The 23,685-nt window shown below is 34.2% G+C and overlaps 1 long non-coding RNA gene across 1 annotated transcript in view; it reads left to right on the forward strand.

Annotated features, from left to right (window-relative positions):
* LOC116419141 overlaps positions 1–16,773 on the forward strand; it is a 43,787-nt gene extending 27,014 nt beyond the window's left edge. Inside the window, exons 2-3 of the long non-coding RNA XR_004229411.1 lie at positions 9,553–9,701; positions 16,090–16,773. This is a non-coding gene — a long non-coding RNA (uncharacterized LOC116419141). The remainder of the gene's footprint in view (positions 1–9,552; positions 9,702–16,089) is intronic.
* The last annotated feature ends 6,912 nt before the right edge of the window (positions 16,774–23,685 follow it).

Below are 23,685 nucleotides of genomic sequence, written 5' to 3' on the forward strand. Positions count from 1 at the left end.
CTTTTGTTGTTGGTCATATCCAATTTTGGGGGCCCCATTTGGATCACAAAATATCTCACAAAATCACAAAAAATCTCTCAGCAGAGATACTAGAATGTTTTTTTCATTTTCTTCTCTGGTTCATTTCATAGATTAGGAAACTGAGGTAAACAGGGTTAGGTGACTTGCCCAGGTTTACCCAACTAACAAGTATCTGAAGCCAGCTTTGAACTCGGGAAGATGAGTCTTCTTAACTTCAGTCCTGGCACTATTCAACCCCAGTCTATAAAACTCAATCAGCATGGTACTAGGGGACAGACAAATATTCAGTATATGCCACACCCCTTTGATTACTTCCTAACAATAGCCCACACCCTGAAATCTTACAAGGTTGATTGGAGAATTCCTCAAATTATTCAGATTCCCTTAGTCACCCCCTTATATTCAAAAGTGGTACAGTGGATAGAAATTCGCTCTGAACCTAGAGATAAGGCCAGAATTCAAATCTAGTCTCAGACACTTAATAGAAGTGTGACCCTGGTCAAATCACTTAATCTCTATCTGACTCAATTTTCTCATCTGTACAATGGGGATAATAATGGCACTTACTTACCAATCCTGTTAGATAAAATAATATTTATAAATTAGGGGCAGCGAGGTAGTAAGTGGATAGAGCACCAGCCCTGAAGTCAGAAAGACCTGAATTCAAATCTAACCTCATACACTTAACACTTTCTAGCTGTGTGACCCTGGGCAAGTCATTTAACCCCAATTGCCTCAGCAAAAATAAATAAAGTGCTCTGTAATCTTGATATATTATACCTGAGCTAGTTAGCTAAATCATAGTAATAGTCAATGAATTTACTAATTATCTTTAAAGAGGATTGTATTAGCCTATTTCTTTTTCAACTGTGACATATCCATTATGTAAATCACAGAAGACCTAAGGCCTGTCTATATGGTATATGGGAAAACATTACACATGCCCAAATAGCAAATAAGTGATATTTAGAAGTTTGTGCATAACTCAGAATATATAAACTAATCCAGTTCAAATGGAGACAGAGTTGCTCCAGGAAGCTCCAAGAAAGTCTACAATAATGGTATAGGAAAAAGAAAGAGAGAGGGAAGAAAATTCCTATTCTTTTGGCTGGCCTGGGAGCAGGGACAAACGCATTCTTATTTAATCATTCTTCTGTAAGAAATGAATTTAAGCTAGGTTTATGTAAATTAAGGATTAGCAACTAACATCACTGCGTATTTGAGTCAATCTTTTCATTTATTTCAGTAACCAATTCTGAGAGCTGGAATACTCATTTTAAAAGTTGTTCAAAATCAGTTACTGAGAAGTCCTAAAATGTATCTCCCTATTGCCTCCAGGATCAAATACAAAAACAGGACTCTGTTTGGCATTTAAAATCTTTCATAACCTAATTATTTACTTCCTTCCTTTCCAATCTTCTTATACCTTACTCCCCAAGACATGTACTCTTCTAACCAGTGATATTGGTCTCTTCATTGTTAATGAATAAGAGACGCCATCTCTCAATTCTGGCATGTTCTCAGGCTGTCCCCCTTGCCTACAATGTTTTCACTCCTCTTTCTTCATTCTGCCTTCTGACCTTCATGGTTTCCATTTAAATGTCAACTAAAATCCTGTCTTTTACTGGAAATATTTCCCAACATTTATTAATCCCAGTGCCTTCCTTCTAGTAATTATTTCTTAGGTATAATACATACATAGATAAATATATACTATGTAATAGATGTGTATGGCTTATTTTGTATAGTTTTTTTATTCATTGTCTCTCCATTAAATTGCAATCTCTTCAAGGGCAGTAAGTTTCAAGGGCAGTCCTCATCGTATCCTCAATTCTTAAAATAATGCCTGGCACATAGTTGGCACTTTAAAAAATATTTATTGATTCATTGATAGATAAGGTCATATAATTGGACATGAAATTGTCTAACATAAAGTTCAGTATCTTCAAAGATGACCCCTGTTCTCAAGACAATTCGTCATGCAATTATAGCTTGCAATCATGTAACCCTTTACGATTTGAAAAATCCTTTTCTTATTTGTGTTTCCTTGTATTTCTTTTCACTATTTTATAAAGCAATGTTGATCATAATAATTCTTCCTCCTCCTCCATAAGATTTTAGAAATGTACTTTTTGTAGAGTTTCTATTTTAAGCTACTGATGCTCCTAGCTATTGTTGACTGAAGCAGTTTCTAGGATTGTTTGACCTACTTATTGTGGCAACTGATTTACATCAGTTAAACTACTGTAGGATATGGCCATAGACTGTAAAATGTATCTATCCTCTTAACCATTTCCCTTTTGAGGACAACAATAGCTTATTTAAACAAGATAAGTTTGAAATGTTTCAATTATGTTATAAATCTTTTAATTTTTATTCTTTTAATATGATGTTGAGTTTGCTGTTCCTCTAATAAATCAATGAACTAACTATACTCATATAGCTAATTCATACAGTATTCTAACATTAGTAATCAGTAATGACTGATTACTGGCAGTGTAGTGTGGTAGGAAGGCTTTGGAGTCAAAAAGCCTGGGTTCATATCACAACTTTGCTATGTACTAGCTATATTATTATTATGGAAAAGTCCCTTAACTTTTCAGAGTCTCAAGTCCTTATCTGTAAAATGTCAATAATAATACCTGTAGCACCTATATGTGTTGTTGCTTATAGCCCCCACCCAGAAGAAATTATGTATGCAAAATGCTTTGCATAAAGGCAATATTGCATAGTGATTGGAGAACAGACTTCAAACCCAGGAAGACCTGGGTGCCACTTCCATTTCTAAGGCATGATCCAGGGCAAGCATTTAATTTGTGACTATTCTATGCAATTCTCTAAAACTATACATGGCAGAGAAGGTGCTGACCTGTATTGGTAAAAGGAGTTTCCTCACCCAGGAGTTCCTGAGATTACTGAAATCTCTAACACAGTCTCTATTCCCATTATTTTTCCTGTCTAAGGGATAAACACATTTATTTTTGATCTGCAATTCAATCAATGCCTACCATGTCCCATTCCTTCTTATTATTTTCTTAGAAAAAAGCACTTGTGGTATAAAAGTGTGAGATACTTATATAGGCCACATATTCTTTGAAATTTTTTATTTCTTACTATTGAGACATATTTTCCAATACATTGCTCATCAGCTTCCCCATATCTTTCTTTGAATTGAGCTATTAAGTGGTAAAAATATGTACTGATTTAATTTGGAAGGTCATATCAAGTTCATAATAGAATTTCACTATCTCTCATCATCTATAAGTTATTAACAGATAGAACATAATTATCTTTAGAGAATTTTTTTTAACATATGTTCATCATGAGCACTGCAATGTGAGGGGACTAAGTATCCCAGGGAATGTTTCTTGTTGCCTTTGGAGATATGATAACAACAATTCCACTCTGATTTCATTCTCCAAAAGGAACTTGTGAACCATCCATTTAATTTTAATTTCCTTTTGTTTTCTAGTTTCAATAATAGAGAAAAATAACAATATCAACCTCACTTCCTCTAATATAATATCAACTCATTAACCATTGTTCAAGAACCTTACATTCAATTTACCAAGGGAATATATCCTTAGACACCAAAAATCATGAGATTCTGAAAACTCTGCTCCCAATTGCACCAGTCTGCCAACCATCACTGCAGCAGTGAAATAAGAGCTGCTTAGGAATTAGAGTTATTATATAGTTTTCTTTGTTTTAACAGTAGCCATGACCAAATAATTCATCACCTATTGGCAAATCCACTAGTGATGAGTCTCTTCACACTTAACTGGACAGGTACCCAGAAAATAGCCAAAATCTGGCTCCATGGTCATACTCAAATGGGCTGAATCTTAGTCTCTCCTGGTAAAGTCAAGAACATGCCACAAGAAATATAGAATACTTTAGAAAAGAAATACCAACTGAGCAATAATTCTCTAAGATAGGTATTGGATCCTTAGTTTTACCAATGAAAAAGGAAATAATAATTCACCCAAAAGTATCTGGTAACATTTAAATTGACCAAGAGGATTTAGAGAGAAAAATATCAATAGTAATTAAGGAGTCTTCTGTTCTATTAGGGAAAGTTTTATTTGTTTGTTTGTTTTTGGTTTAGGTTTTGTTTTTGTTTTTGTTTTTTCATATACCAAGTAAGTTAATAGCAATTGAACAGTGACGGATATTTCAGATCTCACTCTTGAATCAAAGTCAAGCCCAGCATGGAGGAATGTAATGTGATTCAGAGAAGAATGGCACTAGTAGGACAAGCTGGCTTAGACAGCCCATCAACAGCCTGCACTGGATTTTAGAGACAAGAGTATAACTATCTAAAGAGCTTGTCTGAAAGCCAACAGCCCATCCTGGAAGAGTTTCTGGGTGTCAGCATGATTTATAGATACAGAACGATGAAAGGGTGTGAAGATGTAAATAGCACATTCTCTCACTTTTTTTTTTAAACAAATGGTAGCTCCTGAGGAAGATAGTCTAATATTTTCATGAAGTATGCTATGAACACAGTTTCAAGATATGAAAGGGCAAATTCCCAGGAGTCATTAATATATGTCTCCTTTGCTTTGTAAAGCAAGGTGCTGCTGGCAGCAGTCAGAATAGTATTATTCTGTGGCCTCTGAGCATTCCAGCTGTGCTTATGGCTGTTTTTTCTTATTTTTTATTCTAAAATCATTGATCAAATCTTTCTATCGAACATAACAGTTTATAGTAAAAATCAATTTCCCCGAAGGGAAAGCTGTGAGTTAACAATATTTTAATTTTGTTTCCTACTATTCTTCATTTTCCAAACTCAGTTCAAGGTTGAACTCAAGGAAATGAATAGTCAGTGGGTGGTAGTGAGAAGTCTAAATAGGACTCCCAAAGAGATTGAATTCTACTTTAAAATTTATCATACCTCATCTAAAAATTTATTTTTGTTATTAACTTTATATTTTATTTTTCCCCAATTACATGTAAAAACAATTTTCAACATTTTTAAAAATTGAGTTCCCAATTCTCTCCCTCATTGAGAAGGCAAGCAATTCTATGCAACTTATACATATATAATCAAGCAAAACATATTTCCACATTAGTCACAGTCAAAGAAAACAGAAAACAAAATAAAAACCCAAGAAAAATGAAGAAAACTTAAAAAAGAATGCTTCAGTCTATATTTAGACTATATTCAATCTGTAGTCATCAGTTATTTCTCTGGAGATAGATAACATTTTTCATGATATATCCTTCAAAGTTGTCTTGGATCATTGTGTAGTTGAGAATTCATAGTTGATTGTCTTATAATATTGCTATTACTGTGTACAGTGTTCTCCTGATTATACTCATTTTACTTTACATCAGTTCATGTAAGCCTCTCCAGGTTTTTCTGAGAACATCTAGCTCATATTTTTTATATCACAATAGTATTTCATCACAATCTTATATCACAAATTAGCCATTCCCCAATTGGTGGGCATCCCCTCAACTTCCAATTCTTTACCACCAGAAAAAGAGCTGATATAAATATTTGGGCATAGTTCTAAATTGTTCTACATAATGGTTGAATCAGTTTACAACTCTACCAACAGTGTCTCAATTTTCCCACATCTCCAACATTTATCATTTTGCATCTGTTCTATTAGCCAGTTTAATGGATTTGAGGTAGTACCTCAATATTATTTTAATTTGCTTTAGAAATTTATTTTTAAAGTGTCATTTTAAAAAGTAAGAAATTTGGCCACCCACTTCCCAGTTAGATAACTGCAAATAAACCATGATCTTTGTATGTTTCATTTTCCCCAAAAGGAAAAAGAAAACAATCATCCTAAACACTGATCAGTCGCATAGAAACAAGGGAGAAAACAGTGAACTCAATTCTGAGGAGTTCATTGATCTCCTCGGAAAATGGATATCATGAAAACAAGGTTCTTCCTTGTTGTTTTTATATGTTACTTATTTTCTCTTTTTAAAACAAAGCCCTCACCAGATAACACAAAATGTGATCCACCTCATCAGCAACCTTTCCATTGCACATTTGCTAAAGATGTCACTTTTCAGCTTTTTCTAACTCAAATCCCAAACAAAGCCTCTTATCTCTTAAGTTTTGCAATTCAGAGGGATTCACAAACAACTAATTTTCCCCTGCATATTCTGACAACCTTGTAAAAGATTAAAAAATGTTATTTCTCCAAGTCTTCGTAAATAGTTTTCAGGGTTTTCCCATGGCACTCTAAGATTCTGTGTGAGTAAGCAAGTTTCTTGTGGCAATGACAATTTCTCAATTGTAATATCTTCTTGGGATTTACTCTTCAAAGTACTATTTGAATAAGATTCCCACAAAATAGTGTCATATTCCTCCCTATAAGTACATGGTTCTCATAGGAGAGATAGTGTGGCAGAATGGATAAAGAGTTGGAATCTGGAAGACCTAAGTTGACCACATGAGATAGTTACTAGTCTTATGAATTTGGATAAGTGTATTAATCTCTATGAACCTCAGTTTCCTCATTTGTAAAATGGGGGTGATAATAACATGCACAGGCTTGAAATGTTAAAGATAAATCAATAAATCTTCCCACCTCTGCTACCGACACCTTCAAGTTATTCTTCAAAATAATGACAGATCTGGTTATGTCATTCCTACGTTCAAAATCCTACAATGGCACCCTACACTTGTCTACCATGTAAAGTTCAAAATCTTTGTTCTAGTTAATATTCAAGATCTTCCATAATCTGAATGCACCTTACCTTTCCATATTGATCTCAAACCGCATTTTTCTATGTACTCCATTGCTCCAGTGAATTATATACATTTTTTACTTTCTAGCCTCTAGACTTTTGATGTTTCTTCCTTTGCCTATGATGCCCTCTCCATTCATCTTAGCCTGTAGAATCTTTTGTTGTTGCTATTGTTGTCATTTTTCAATCATGTCTGACTCGTTGTGACCCTATTTGGGTTGGGTTGTTGTTTGATTGGTTGGTTTTTTTGACAGATACTAGAGTAGTTTGCCTTTCCTTTTCTAGTTCATTTTGCAAATGAGGAATCTGAGGCAAACAGGGTTAAATACTTGCTCAGGATCACACAGCTGGTAAATGTCTGACCCAGATTTGAACTTACAAAGATGAGCCTTTCTGGCTTCTATCTATTCTGCACCACCTAGCTGGTAGAATCCTTATCCATCTTGAAAAGCCTGTTAAACTCCATTTTTTTCTGATCTTCCATTAATTGGTGATAACCTTTTTCCACCTTGTCTCTAACAGAGTCCTATTTCATATTTCTCTGAAGTATTTTTCATGTGTTTTTAATTTTTAATGCTTTGTATTAGTTATTATATGTTTCATGTTCCCCTTCTAGACTTGTTCCATAAAAACAAAGATTCTGTCTTGTGTAAACTGTGCACACAATTTTAAAATGAGGAACTTAGCCTGAATAATCTTTGAAATTCTAAATCCTATGATCCTGTGAGTTCTATTTATGGTAGTTAATAAAGGTTCTGATCCAGTCCAGTCTAATCTGACGAGTTTGCTACATGCCTACTCTATGCAAACTATTGTGCTAACTTGTGGGAATGCAAAGAAAAAACTAGAGTAAGTCCTCACAGAGTTTAGTTCCTATATACTGTAACTACATAACATATGAACTGATAAGCATATATCTGTTCATTTTAAAAGGATAAAAACAATCTGAACTACATTACAGACAACACAGCAAAAATTTAGAAATAGAAGTAAGGCAATCAATAAAGGCTTCTCATGTGGAATGATACATAATCAAAGCCTTGAAGGAAGCTAGGGTTTCTAAGAGTTAAAAGAAAGTATTCCTTGAATGGGAGACAGCCTAGCAGTGGCATAAAGATGAGATAAAATATCAAATTTAGGGACTACCAATAAACTAATTTTTCCAAACTATACTGTTTAAAGAGAAGTGATATAGAATAATTCTAGAAAGAGAGACTGGACATATTGCAAAGAGGTTAAAATGATGAACTAGAAAGCTTTTATTTTACACAGAAGGTAAAAAAGTATAACTGAAGATTCTAATATTTAGTACAGTTCCTAGCACACATTAGCTACTTAATAAATGCTAGTCACTGGACCAACTGACATGACAAAAAAAATATTTTGACAGTTATATAGAAAACATATTGCAGTATGGAAAGTAGCCCAGATGAGGTGGTGAATACATGAATTAGGGTGATAGCTGTTTGAAAAGGGTAATAGAGAAGGGGATGGATATGAGAGATGATTTGGAGGTAAAATAAATAACTATGATTTGGAATCTAATTTGATATGGAGGAGGGATGAGAAAGAAAAAATAGTTCAGGACAATTCCTATGTTGTAAACCCAGATGAGCAGAAAGATAGTGATACCCTCCACGAAAATAGAAATGACTTGAGGAGGAACAAGTTTAGGAGAAAGATAATGAGTTCTGTTTTGAACATGTTGAGCTTGAGATATCATAAAAGTGAATTCAACAAAATTAAAATCAATGAAAATAAATGTTTTCGAACACCAGGATACTTCATGATGTCTTGGCCATTTTCCAAATGGTACCATGTATTCATGTTACCTTATAGGTTTGCAGTTACCTTATAGGAAATAGAATTTGGTCCTGATTAATGTATATAGTGAATCTCATGAGGTAGTTGCATATTTTAGAATTCATACAATTGAAAATTATAATTATTTAAAATATAGTCATTGGCTCCAGTTCAGTGGAACTGTGAAGAGCAATTTTGAATAATGTGATCACTTCAGGAGATTCATTATTTGGACTAATTGGAAACTAGTTGAAGTACTTCAAGAAAATATCTCATTCTTTTTTAATATGTCACAGAATCAAACTCAGTGCAATGATTTAAATCAATTCAGCAACATTTTTAAACAACTGCTATGTGCTAGATTCTATGTGTGACAAAAAAAAAATTTCTTTAAAGGAATTAAAGAGTTCTTGTTTAACCTATATCAGATCGCTTGCTGTCTGGGGTAGGGAGAGTGGGAGAAAAATTTGGAACACAAAGTTTTGTAAATATGAATATTGAAAACTATCTTTACATGTATTTGGAAAAATAATAACAACAACCAGACAGAAAGAGAGACAGAGAAAGAATTGCATTAAAGTTTTTTTTTTCTTGTCACCAAAAAAAAAATTATATGCAAGTTACCTATTATTATTATTAAAGATAGTATTAACAATATTATATCAATAATGAGTAGCTGGTTATATACAGTATTATACCAGAGATCTCTCCAAAAATTTAACTTTTTGTTATAAGATGCTTCTGTGTTGCTTTCAGATATAGACCTCTTGATATGTACTGTGGACTTCCTTTATGCAAAATGTGATCTTCTTGTGGTTTTCTCTGGCTGGTTTGGGGGGGCTGTTTTTTGGGAGGGGGTTGTTTGGTTGGTTTGGTTTGGGGGTGGATTTTGGTGGGTTTTGTTTTATTCATAAAATTTAGTCCACTTTCTAACTCCCCCACTCAATCATTCTAAAAAGCCAATCATAGCCAAAAAAAAAAAAAGTTACAACCATTTTTTATAACTTTCAGAAAATGAGTAAGAACTATAGATGGAAACATCCTGAAATAACCGTGCATGATGCAGGTGGACTCAAAAACTTTTGGGAGAAAAAAATTGAACACCATGCTAAGCAAATGGAAAATGAAAACTCTCGAATAAGCAGGAGTGCCCTGGATAAGTAAGTAGTATCATGTAACAGCAAAATTTGTCTGGATTTTGTCCAACCCCCACCCAAATATACAATGATGGATTAGATGAAGATTATGGTACTGCTACATGTCTACAAGATGTTGGAAGCCTTTCAACACATTAACACTGTCATACTGGAATTTACAATAAAGTTTTATTAGTTTCCACCTGGTATTTAGAATACTAAAGAACCAGAAGATAACACTATCTCTTCTTGGGGGCCCTCTAATTCACTTTCCAAAAAAGATTATCTGCCTACAAATGACTGGCAATTAATTCCAAGAAGTGACTACTATTAATTTCTGCATAGAATGGTTAAAGAAAAAATAAGCATGAAAGGAAAGTCAAGCAGTTGAAAACATTAAATGAGCAGACTTTTCCTCCTGTGAGAGTTGGAATCTTCCAAATATTGATTACTTGCTTTTAAACGCATTTTAATCATTCCAAAATGATTAGAACTACAGCATCATAATTCTGAAAAAAATTACCTCTCATGAATGATAATGAACCTTGTTATTAATGGTGAAGAAGTAGGATTTTGAACTTTGACACATCAATTTTTATGGGGGATATATGACCATTGAGAAATGTATATAGAGTAATCATGTTCACACTTGAGCTCAGAAATTGATAAGAATCTTGAGACCAAAACTAATATTACTTCTCTTTGTTGATAGACTAAGTGCAATCTGAATATGATGTAAAAATACCAGCATATTGTAGAATGGTATGTAGAAAGAGTGGATATAGCAATCTTAATTTGGGATTTCATCAGGATGGGGAACTTTCAGTGTCAAAACTCCCTTACCAATGCATATTGGCAACTCAGCTATAGTTTATAATATTAGAGAATTGCCTAAAATACTCAGTTAAGTGACTTACTTGTGATCATCCAACTAGTATATGGGAGAAGACTTGACAGAAGGTTTTCTTAAGTACGAAAGCCAGTCTTTTATTTACTTAATCAAGCTTCTTCTTTTTATAAATATTATTCTCAATATACAGATGGAGAAACCAAGTCAGGCAAATTTTATCTTGCATAGATCTGGAGCTATAAGAGAATTCTGAGACCTTCTAATCCAAACACAGGATACTGAGTCCCAGGGAGTACAAAATGGCCCAATTTATACTTATACAGGTAGTAAACATCCTAAATAAATATGAATTCAAGTCATTTGATACCTGAGTCAGTACTCTTTCCCTTTATCACATGTCTTGTAAGGGGCTAAAATCTAGATCTTCTGACCTCAGATCCACTGTTCATTCCATTCCACCAAGTCCCTGCTTCAAAGGAAAGATACCTTAATGTATTAGTTGTATGATCCACAATAAGTTAATATCTTTGCAATCCCGCTTCCTCATCTATAAAAGGAGTGGGTTGGATTAAATACGCTTTCAGGTCCCTTCCAACTCTTGTGAACTGAATGAGGGTTCCATGCTTTGAGTAATATATAAAACTAATTTTTGACCCCAAATTTGCCTGTCACTATAGAATACATCCAAGAGGAAGATTAATTTATAATCATACTAAGAAAGTGTGACTCCGAAGAGTTCGAAATTAACAAAGTGCTCTATGTAAAGCATCCACAGCACTAATCTCGAAATTAAAGTACCCAGCTGTTGTCCTTGTTAAGCCAGTGTTGAAAATGAAAACTGTCAATCTTCAGATCTGACATGGCCAGAGGAGATTTGATCTCACAGAACTGCCTGTGCCAAGTATGAAAGGTTCCCCTGAAAATCTATTCTGTCAGCACTCCCTTCCTTCCATATTCCACTGTGTCTTTAAGACATGGGTCCTGTCTCTGTCACTCAAGATATCTGTTCCTTTTATTAAACACATATAGTTAGATGATACTTTAAGTACCAAATCTTCAAGCTTAAGCAAATCCTCTCACCACCCCACAGCACCACACACAATTTTTTGTCCCCCCTCTCGTCTCAATTTTCATCTGCCCACCCCTCACTTGACTGCTACATTTGGCTTTTCCATGTCTTTGTACCTTCCATGAGATTGCCCACTAGGTTTGGCACAAACTAGTGCCTTCCTTTTATCCTCTGAATTCTACCCCAAACACCTGTCAAGAGGCAACAGAACAGTTCTCTCCTGATGCAGTTGTCATTACATCAGTCCTGAAAGCCAAGGACATACTGTTGGTATTTTCCTTTTGATGTAGTGGAAAGTGCACAAGGCAACTTGGCATTTGCAGTCCAGTCTCTGATACTTACTGACTAAGTGATCTTGGGTAAGTCATTTAGTCTTTCTGAGCTTTTACTTTGTAATCTGGAAAATGAAGATAATAATAATAGTTGTATTATCTAAATAACAAGGTTTGGGAGAGGAAAAAAATTTAAACCTTAATGCACTATAAAAATGTGAGTCTTTCTTATTTCATCTCCCATTGTTCTCATCCATTTTTATCTTTATACGATAGAGGCTCTCTTTAATATTACCTTCTTTTTTATTTTTATACCAAATTACAAATTTTCTCCCTCTCTCACCCAGTCTATCACCCATTGAGAAAACAAGAACGATATCTATTATATACATGAAATCATACAAAACATATTTCCACATTTGCCAAAGCTATAAAATAAGCAAGAAAAATTATGCTTCAATATGCACTTTAAGTCTATAAGTTAATATTGCCTTCAAAGCTCTGCAATATTTCATTATAAATGAGGTAGTAATTGATAAGGTCCATTCTAGTATTTTCAGCAATGAATATTTTTAGTCAATGTTCAGATGGATCTGCCTTATATCAGAGTATAGAATCCTCCTAATAAAAGATCCCATAATAGTAAGATATCCATCAATTTATGCAGTTACTTCCAATACTCTCTTTTCTTATCAGATATTTTCTCTCATAAAGGAGAGAGGAAGACAAGAAATAACAAGTATTAATTATTCACTAACTATGATCAGGCTAGATGGATAATTGGAGAGAGCACCTGTTCTGCAGTCAAGAAGATTTGAATTCAAGTCCAGCCTCAGACACTAGTTGTCTGGACAAGTTCTTTGATAATGCTTGCCTTCATGTCTTCATCTATAAAATGAACTGAAGGGGCAGCTAGATAGGGCAGTTGATAAAGCACCAGCCCTGAAGTCAGAAGTTCAAATCTGGCCTCAGACACTTAACATTTCCTAATTGTGTGACCCTGAGCAAGTCATTGAACCCCAATTGCCTCAACAAAAAAATAATTTTTTTTAAAAAATGAGCTGCAGAAGGAATTGGCAAATCACTACAGTATCCTTGCAAAGAAAACCCCAAATGGGGTTACAGAGACTAAAATATGACTGAAATGACCCAAGGACAAGAAAATGCACTTTATTAAATATAGCTAGGCACTGTGCTTATTTGCATAAGTACCTTGCTCTCAATTGTTACTGACAGATTGAATCAAGATGTCCCACTAGTACCACTACCACTAGTAACTTAGAATCACAGAATTTTAGGAATCTCTTCTATAGAAAGTATTCAGTCTCCACTTAAACACCTCTAGTTATTGGAAATTTACTTTCAAAACAATACATTCAACTTTAGAATAATTCTAGTTCTTATGTTTTTCCTCTGTGTAGTCTAAAATCTGTCTTTTACAATTTCTACCTATTTCTCCAATTTTTGTTCTCTGGGGACCAAGTAAAAGAATAAGGCTAAACTCTGTTTTATATGGATATATACAGTGCTTATAGGCTTAAGCATTCATTTTCCCTGTGTTGAGCTTCTGATAACCTTTAAGAACAATAGTAAAATATTATGTAACTTTCAGCAGAGTCATATACCTCTTCAACTGTTTCTATCCTGCTAATAGCTAAAGGAATTCCCAAAAGAGAACTTTTTTTTAACTGGAGAAAAGTGCCCCACTGGTTTTCAAAAATTGAGTTTATGGGATTACACAAGTAAATACAATATTTTTTAAGGAACATTTTTAGTTGTTTTTCTGTTTATATGTTTGGTTGTCTTTTTAGTACCAGGGATTGTCACTTCCTCTCATTAAAAAAAGGAAAAATTATGTAAGCTCCCATTCCATGAGGTACTAACTAGGACATCTAAAATGTCAACATTAAAGTCTGTTTTTGTGTATGTGAGTGTTTTTTTTTCCTGGCAAGGACAGAGACAATTGTCATTGGCATCTATGCTCCAGGATTAACACATGAGCCATCAATCTTTCAAAAATTGTTGGAGATCAAAACTACCCAGTTCTGAATCCCCAGGTGTTTGCATAGAAATACAAACATTAAGCCAGATTTTCTCATTGCCCAAGGGCACCTTTGAAAACAAAATTAATTCCAAGTATACACCTGGTACATTATAGAGCCCTCTAGCAAGCTATCATTGTGGCCTGAGTGAATTCATGGTAATTCCAAAGATTCCTAACATACAACCAAAGAATTAGCTTAATATGGGTGATTTACTTTTGAGCGTAGACCTTCCTTTTACATGGAGTGTTAGCTTCTTCTACCAGCAATCATCATAACTACTCCCAAAAGGGCTTTCCTTTGCAGGACAAGAAAGCAGCAATTACTGAACAAGAATAGAATGTCTGGTCATGTAGCTGGCTGAGAGTCATAGATTTAGAGCAGAAGGGACCTTCAAGGTCATCTAGTCCAACCTTCTCGATTTATAGCTAGCTAAGGGCCATCCATACTGGATAGAGTACTGAACTTTAAAAACCTCAGTTCAAATCCTGCCTTATGATACTTTCTAGCTTTATGGATCTATCTTGGCAAGTCACAGTCTCTAAGACTCAGTTTCCTCATCTTAAAATGGGGATAATAATAGCACCTACCTTACAGGGTTATTATAAGGATCAAATAAGATATTCATAAAGTGTTTTGCAGAGCTTTTTGTTGGTTAGTTTCAGTCATATTTAATTCTTTGTGATGTCATTTGGGATTTTCTTGGCAAAGATTCAGGAGTGATTTGCCATTTCCTTTACCAGATGATTTTACAGATGAGAAAACAGGCAAATGAAGTTAACTTGCCCAGGGTCATATAGTGGTAAGTGGCTTAAAGCTGGATTTGAACTCAGGGCTTCCTGATGCCAGGCCTGGTGCCCTAACCACTGTGTCACTTTATCTGCTCAATCTCAAACCTTAAAGCACTAAATAAATACTATCTATGATTATTAATGGACATAAAGGTGAAATTACTTGTCCAAGGTCAAATAAGTAGCAAATAGGAGAGTTGGAACCAAAATCCTTTGGACTCCAATTTCAGCCTTCTTTCTATCGGTGCACATCTGCAGCATCCCTCTTAGAAGAAATTTCAATAGGGTGACTTTCAGAATAGTAATATGACAGCATCCCTGTAATGATCAGAAAAGATGATCAGCAGAATTTTTGTTCCAGAGCAGGGCTTGATGTGTATGAAATATTGACTTAGAAAGCTTCCAAGGAAAAGAGAAATCACTTTAGAATCATAGGGATCTCAATTCTTTTTGCACAGCAAAATAACTGTTTGGACATATATACTAATATAGTATTTAATTTATACTTTAACATATTTAACATGTATTGGTCAACCTGCCATCTCGGGGAGGATGTGGGGGGAAGGAACGGAAAAATTGGAACAAAAGGTTTGGCAATTGTCAATGCTGTAAAATTACCCATGCATATATCTGTAAATTAAAAGCTATAATTTAAAAAAAATCATAGGGACCTTACATACACATCTGTAAATTTCACTAATTCACTCAAGACAGCAAGGGTTATAGTTGTTCCCTTTGAGTCTTGGATTAGTTGTTTTAAATATGCCATCCCTAATTCTAGATTTATCTCTGGAAAATGAAATTTGGCAAGGTAGACATTTAGTAAATTCTTAATGAGTGTCATTCACTTTACAAATGTTCATTGGTTGATTCATGGATTTAAGAAAATCTGCTTCATAAAAACTACTATCCTAGGGCAATATAGCCACTATCCCAGCACATCAGGAAAGACACGAAGCAGTGTCAGTACTAAGCTAAAGCTTTCTCTTCTTTCATATAAACTATGACCTTGAGTGGAAAGTCTTTAAATAGAAGAGAGCCCTTTCCTTGTACCTAATAGCACAACCCACAGAAGATATGACACTAAATACTAATAAATACTAATACTTTGCACTTGTGATTCATTAGGAATCTTGACAAGGTCACACAAGCTTCTCACTGTGAAGTGATACCCACCCAACCATATGTTTTCCAAATTTCTCAGCCCTGAAAATCAAAAGGCTGCCAGGGGTGGCGGGATAGAACAGAGTAGAGCCTTCCAGTACACATGTGGCAGAATGATGAGAGAAGCTGGGGGGAGGGAGGAAGGGTGAAGAATAATAGTTAAAAAAAACTTGGATCTGCGAGTTGGTTCATGTGTGCTCAAAGTATCTTTTTCCTGTCTACAGGCTCCGTTGTGAATGGAATCGGAGACTGGAAGGGAGACTCAAGATGCTACAGCAGCCTCAGGAAGAGCCCAAGAAATCATCCCTACTACCGATTGAATCTTTCCACCTTGTTGATAAAACAGTAGCCTAAAGTTATTAATAATATGGTAATAGAAAAAGCATTGCTTCATGGAGAGGGAGAGCCCCCTTAGGAGATTCCTGTGAAATAGTGAAGCCCAAGCTGAATGTTGAGCAGGAATTTTAAAGTGTTAATTTAAGATGTGTTTGTACAGGAATATATTCAATATGGAAATTGTGGCCATGTTTCATTGTTTCATTCAGATCACAGTAGGATCCTTTCATAAAATTACTCATCATGTTATAGATTTAACTGTTCTACAGATCAGATTCTGTCTCCCCAAACTTAGGTACTACAACTGAAAGATGGCCAGTATTGGAGTCTGTGAGAGCAGAATCCAAGTCTTCCATCAGATACATCTGGTTATGTGACCTCTTAAGGGCCCCAAGTAATTCTCTAAGATTAGAAATTGCCTATGAATTTCAGATTTCAGACTTTGCATTAGTGGAGAGAGTTTCTAAATTAGAAGTTCTCCCTAACAACAAGGGATGATTTACCTGTCAGATCTATGGAGGAATTTATGACCTATCAGATCTTTGGAGAAGGGAGGAATTATGATGAGAGAACATTATGAAAGGCAAAATGTACAACTTTTGATTATACTAAATTAAAAAGGGTTTGTACAAACAAAACCAATAGAAACAAAATTAAAAGGGAAATACAAAGCTAGGGGGAAATCTTTACAGCCAGTATTTCTGATGAAGGTCTCGTTTCTAAAATATATAAAAAACTGTGTCAAATTTATAAAAATACAAGTCATTACCCAATTGATAAATGGTCAAAGTATAAGATATTTCAGATGATGAAATTAAAGCCATTTATAATTACATGGGGAAAATGCTCTAGGGACATCTAAGTGGTGTGATAGATAGAGCACCAGCCCTCAAGTCAAGAGGACCTCAGTTCAAATGTGACCTTGGGCAAGTCATTAAGCCTAATTGCCTCAGGAAAAAAAATGCTCTAAATCACTATTGATTAGAGAAATGCAAATTAAAACAACTCTGAGGTACCACTTCATACCTTCAGATTGGCTAAAATGACAGGAAAAGATAATGATAAATGTTGGAGGGGATGTGGGAAAACTGGGACACTAATGCATTGTTGGTAGAGTTGTGAAATGATCCAACCATTCTGGAGAGCAGTCTAGAACTATGCCCAAAGGACTATAAGACTTGCATACCCTTTGACTAGCAATACCATTCCTGAGTCTGTACTCCAAGGAAAACATAAAGGAGGGAATGTTTGTAGTGGCTCTTTTTGTGGTAACAAAGAATTGGAAAGGAGTAGATGCCCTTCAATTGGGGAATGGCTGAACAAGCTGTGGTACATGAAGGTAATAGTATATTATTGCTCTATAAAAATGATAAACAAGCTGATTATAGAAAGGCTGAAAAGATTTATATGAATTGATGATGAGCGAAATGAGCAGAACCGGGAATGCATTTTACACAATAATGGAAACAATGTGCTGCGAACAACTATGAAAGGCTTGGTTCTATTCAGTGGTTCAGTGATACAAAGCAATCTCAATAAACTTTGGACAGAAAATGACATCTGCATCCAGAAAAAGATCTAAGGAAACTGAATGTAAATCAACACATGCTATGTTCACTTCTTCTTTCTGTTTTTTTAATCTCTCCCATGGTTTTCCCTTTTGCTCTGATTTTTCTCTCCCAACATGATTCATAAAACAATGTGCATTAAAAATAAAAAAGCTTACCAAAAAAAAAAAAAAAGGTTCTCCATAGTCATGAATTTAGAGAAGAACAATCTCTTCTCTTTGCTCCTACCACCACTACAAATGCACACAAATCTCACAGGTCTTTTCCTAAATACTGCAGTTATAAATTATTACATTCTACTTCTTGTCCTGTTCAGTTTCCTGGCTTCTCTCTCTTGCTAATTTAAGTAAAATTTTTCTAGCACTAAGGCTCAAAATTAACTCAAAAAGAAATTTAGCATAGGAAATATCAATAAAACTGCATTATCTAATAAAATCTCCTATATGTTTTTCAATCCTTCAAAATGTGCTTACAAATATTTCTTTTTATCCATGCAGCAACTCTGTGAAATAAAAAATGAAGTATCATAGTTATTGTGGGGGGGGAGAGTTCCTTCTAGTTAAGTAGATTAAAGCACAAAGTAGAGAATATAAGAACTGTGGCACATAGTAAAAGACCTACCTTTGGAATGGAAATTAGGATAGTTAAGTCTGGATTCTGACTAGGAAACTTCCTAGTTTTGTGATGGTGAACAGATCATTTAGGCTTACTAATTCTCAGTTTCTTCTTGTCTAAGAATTAGTAGTTATCCTTACAGATAATCTGAAGTTATCATACAAAATTTAAGTGACTTGTCCAGCGTCACACAGTTAGTATCAGAGGCAGGATCTGAACATAAACTCCAAGCCCAGGACTCTAGTCATTGAATTATATTAGAGCTTCCTAACTGATAAAATAGTGAAAATAATACTTGTACTTCCTACCTCATATTGTAGTGAGGGAAGTACTTTTGTAGATTTTTAAGTGATTTATAACAATAGCTCTTTCTTATCTTTTCCCATGGATTTTAGCTAGTAATTAATCAGATTCAAATCACTATCCTGCTAGTGTTCTTTTATATTGATTGTTCTAACAACTATTTCACAGGTAGATACATAATTGACTTTTATAGTTTGACAAAAAGTATTGTAGTATAAATTCATCCTCTATGGGTTTACTGAAAGCATCCTCTTATAGCAGAGCAATAGATATGATAAGTAGTAAATCCTGGTCCCATTTTTCTCATCTTTTCTGCTGGATTTCTATATTTGAAATTTTTTTTAGTTTGGTTTGGCTTGAAATTCTGGTATATCTATACTATGCTCTTTTTCAAAATAATTTGGGATGTCAGTGATGGTTTTGTCTATTTCATTAATAGCTGTAACTTACAGAATTAGAATTTTATATACATGAAGATTTTTAATAATTTGGGGATTTAAAACTTTTTCCTCTTCAGACTTTATTAGTTTCTCCAATTTCACCAAATTTAGACTTAGGGAAAGAGGTTGTTGAGTTTATTTTTTAATGAATAAGAATCTGTTTCTCTTCCTCCTAATTCTCTCCTCTTACCCAGAAAGAGAAAAAGGCAGAGACAGAGAGAGACAGAGACAGAGACAGAAACAGAAACAGAAGCAGAGAAAACTTTGTAACAATTGTATACAGTCAAGCAAAGAAAATTCTCCTATATCCAAAAAAACCCTCTCTTATTCTGTACCTTGAGTCTGTCACTTCTATTAGGGGGTGAGTAATATGTTCCATCATGGGTCTTCTGGAATCATAAATTATCATTGTATTGATCAGATTTCTAGAGATTTCTGATTCTATGACATTGTTACTGCATGTGTTCTGATGAAGTTTTATTTTATGAATGTCCTGTACTGATGAGTAATGAGTTATTTTATGACTTAGAGCTCAGGATCACATTAACAAAAAGCAGTATGAAACCTTTGCCTATAACTAGTGAGATCAGTTACCAATTCTAACATTTTAAAGTACTGAAACATAACAAAAATATGCAAGTCTTAAGTCCATTTCATACATGTTGCAGTTCTTCTGTTTTAGTGGTCAGTATCTCCATTGAAGCATTTCCAGTTGGAGAATGACTTGGCTAAGATTATTGAGAGCAAAGGATTTTAGATTTAGGACTGAAAGAGACTTAAGTTATTATCTAGTTCAACTCCATTTTACTGAGCCCTAGAGACATTGAATACTAGTTTGTCTTCCTCCTAATTTAGTGGTCCTTGTAGCTCCACACTTTTAAACTAATTTATGTCATTGAAGTTTTTAATATTCAAGACAGGCTATTAAATCACCTGTTGAATATTTGGTCTCTGCTGCTGCTTTGTAGATGCTATTGATAAAATCTTGAGACAGTATATCAATTAAAAGCATGAAAGTTATGCATTAATAGGCATTACTTGCACAGTAGTAAGATGCAGAGAAGTAATTTTATATGATGGTATATTTAGAATGGAATTAGTATCTTCATGACTTCATGTTTTAATTTTTTTGGAGCACACTCATAAAATGTGTGTTCGTGTTAAAATTAGGAGGTACAATATCTTCCAGCACATTTGTGTTTATGCCTTACTATCACGTAGCAATCATCTCACTCACTCTTTGGTAGCCAGACTGCCCCCTTTGATATTAAACTCTTTGATGCTAACCACTGTCTTGCTCATGGAGAATCCTAGTGATTTCTCAACCACATTTTCCCTATTTTTAGTATCCACCTTTTTTGTGAAAGGTTAAGTGGAAGCTTTTGAGCTCAAAAGGCAAAAAGTGAAGAATAGAAGGAAAGAAAGAGAAGGAATTGACTATGAGTAGAAAGAGCATTAGGTTATAGCTACAAAGAGTAAAAGGGAAAAAATTCTATTGAACCAGTATTACTTGTATTTTTGTAGTTTTGTATTTTTTTCAGAAAACAAGCCAATATGGTAGGCAACATGAGTGTAAAGGAATGAGCATTAATTGGTCTTGGATTCAGAAGTCATGAATTAAAATATCAGTTCTAACATTTATTAACAGTGTGCCTCCTCTGAACCTCCATCTTTTCATCTGTAAAACAGGGGTTATAATTGTGAGGAAAGAATTTTGAAAGCATAAAGTATTATATAAATAGGAATAATTATCAAATATGAGAGAGGCCTAAAGTAATGTAATTACTTAGGATGGGTGCAAATATTGCCCAAAAAACTCCTATGCTTCCTCTAGCCTGGGGAATAAAACCACTTTCCCTGAGCTCTATTTATTTATTAAGAGAGTACAAAGCAATTTTTCTGAAATGTTGGGTTGGGTTGCCAGGAAGTAGATTTATCCCTAGAATTTTGCTTTGGAAGCCAGAGAACTAATTGATTTTTAAAGGGAATGTTTGAATCCAGTTAGTGAAACTATCAGTAAAAGTTAAGTTGAAAATAGGAGTTCAAGTTAGCATCATGCTTAGAGAACAGCTATTTTAAATGGAATTTCTCTTTCTCTTACTGCTGGATTTTGTTAGTAGTATATAGAAATAATAATGATTTGTGTGGGTTTATTTTATATCCTGCACTCTGCTAAAGCTGTTAATTGTTTCAAATAGGTTTTTGGAGTATTCTTCTAAGTATACCCTCATATCATCTGCAAAGAGTGATAATTTTATCTCCTCATTGCCCATTCTAATTCCTTTAATTTTTTTCTTTTATTATTCCTGAAGCCAACATTTCTAGTACAATATTGAATAATAGTGGTGATAAAGCTCTGTTTCACCCTTGATCTTACTGGGAATGCATCTTGCTTCTCCCCATTACAAAGAATGCTTGCTGACGGTTTTAGATAGATGCTGCTTTTCATTTTAAGGAAAATGCCATTTATTCCTATGCTCTCTACCATTTTTAATAGGAATGGGCGCTGTATTTTGTCAAAAGATTTTTCTACATCCATTGAAGCTATCATATGATTTCTGTTAGTTTTGTTATTGATATTACCAATTATGGCAATAATTTTCCTGATATTGAACCAACCCTTCATTCCTGATATAAATCCCATTTGGTCATAGTGCATTATCTTTCTAATAAATTGTTGTAATATCTTTGCTAATATTTTATTTAAAAATTTTTGCAACAATATTTACTAGGGAGATTGGTCTGTAATTTTGTTTCTTTATTTTGGCTATCCTTCCTGGTTTAGGTATCAGTATCATATTTGTGTAATAGGATGAATTTCTTAGGACTCTTTCTTTACCTATTTTTCCAGATAGTTTACATAGTATTGGAATTAATTGTTCTTTAAATGTTTGGTAGAATTCATTTGTAAATCCATCTGGCCCTGGAGATTCTTTTCTTAGGGAGTTCAATTTCTTTTTCTAAAATAGGACTATTTAAATAATTTATTTACTCTTCTGTTAATCTGGACAATTTATATTTTTGTAAATAATCATCCATTTCAATTAGAATGTCAAGTTTGTGGGCATACAGTTGGGCAAAGTTCATATTCACAGATTTAACTGCTTTTATCACTTGCCAAATCAAGATAAATACAATCAGTGGTATTTCCTGTTCTGAACACTAGGTGAAATATAGAATTTCCCAAAAGTCTTAAGACTTTGGGGAAATGCTGTATAGTCAAATGTGGAACCCTACTCTACAGAAAAAATTATTTCTAACAAATGCTGTCCTTATGACAGTGCTTGCTCTTTTAAATTTTCACCAAGATCTATTTGTAAATTAAGTTTTGTGTCTGATCTGAACGTACCAAACAACTCTGAATAGTTTAGGGGCATCTATCTGTAAGCCTAAGTATACAGCACGCTTTGTAATATGATGGAAAGATTAATTAAATATAGAGGTTAAATTAATGCTTGGACTATTCTGGATTTATCATACAAATATAATCATATCATATATCATATTATAATATCTGGGCTTCCTTCCCTCCACTAACATAAGCCTCATCCTAATTCAGGTCCTCACCACCTAGTCTATAGATCCTTCTCACAGCTGACAAAATATTCTTTCTAAAACACAGGTCTGACCATGTTCCTCCTGCTTAAAATCTTCCAATGGCATCCAATTACTTCTGGAATGTAACACAAATCACTTAATACGGCATTGAAGGCTCTCCACAGTTTGAATTCAACCTACAATCCCAGCTTTATTTCTTTTAGAAATATCTTCTAAACAAAGTACACTGTCAGTCATCCCCCTAGCTCCCTAAATTAAAATTCTATTTACCTCCTCTGTGCATTTACAAAAGTCATTGTCTTGTGTGCAATGGATTTTTTCTTCATCTCTCTCTCAAAATCTTTGCCTATCTTTAAGGCTCACCTTAGCTGCTACCTTCTCTATCTATTCCCAAACCTATTTCATAATTCTCATACTTTCAGTTCTCAGTGCACTCTCCCTATTCAATATTCTAAGCTTGATTTGTTTCCCTCATCTTTTTATCACAATCACCTCCTCCCCAGTAGAATGAAGCTTATTGAGGACCAATATTACCCCATATCTGTAAAATAGAGACTAATATTTGTAGAACCTTCTTCACAAGCTTGTTGAGAGGTGTAAATGAAATAATAAGTATAAAGGCACTTTGAAAAAGTGTCCCTATTAAAGTTTTAAGACTTTTAGGATAGCCTGTAAAGATATTAGATATTTTCCTCATGAAGAATATTTTTTAAAATAAAAGTATAAATTCTGAGCACAGAAACTATGAAAATTTTTAATCCTCAATACTATTAAAGCTTCATTCTGCACTAAGACTTTTGTGACACCTTGTATAAATGATGTCATTTGTTTTTTTCATGAAAAGTAGACAAGAAGGGTATCAATTTTGAACAGAGAAAATAAAGAAAGTTATCTGTAACTCCATCCCCAATAAAATGTTATTTTCAATTGCTCTTTCAAGGCTTGTATTGCCATGTGAATCTACTTCACATTGCTCACTGCCCTTGGTACTATTAAAAAA

Source organism: Sarcophilus harrisii, chromosome 1 (genome assembly GCF_902635505.1).
Source record: "Sarcophilus harrisii chromosome 1, mSarHar1.11, whole genome shotgun sequence".
Taxonomy (NCBI): Eukaryota; Metazoa; Chordata; class Mammalia; order Dasyuromorphia; family Dasyuridae; genus Sarcophilus; species Sarcophilus harrisii.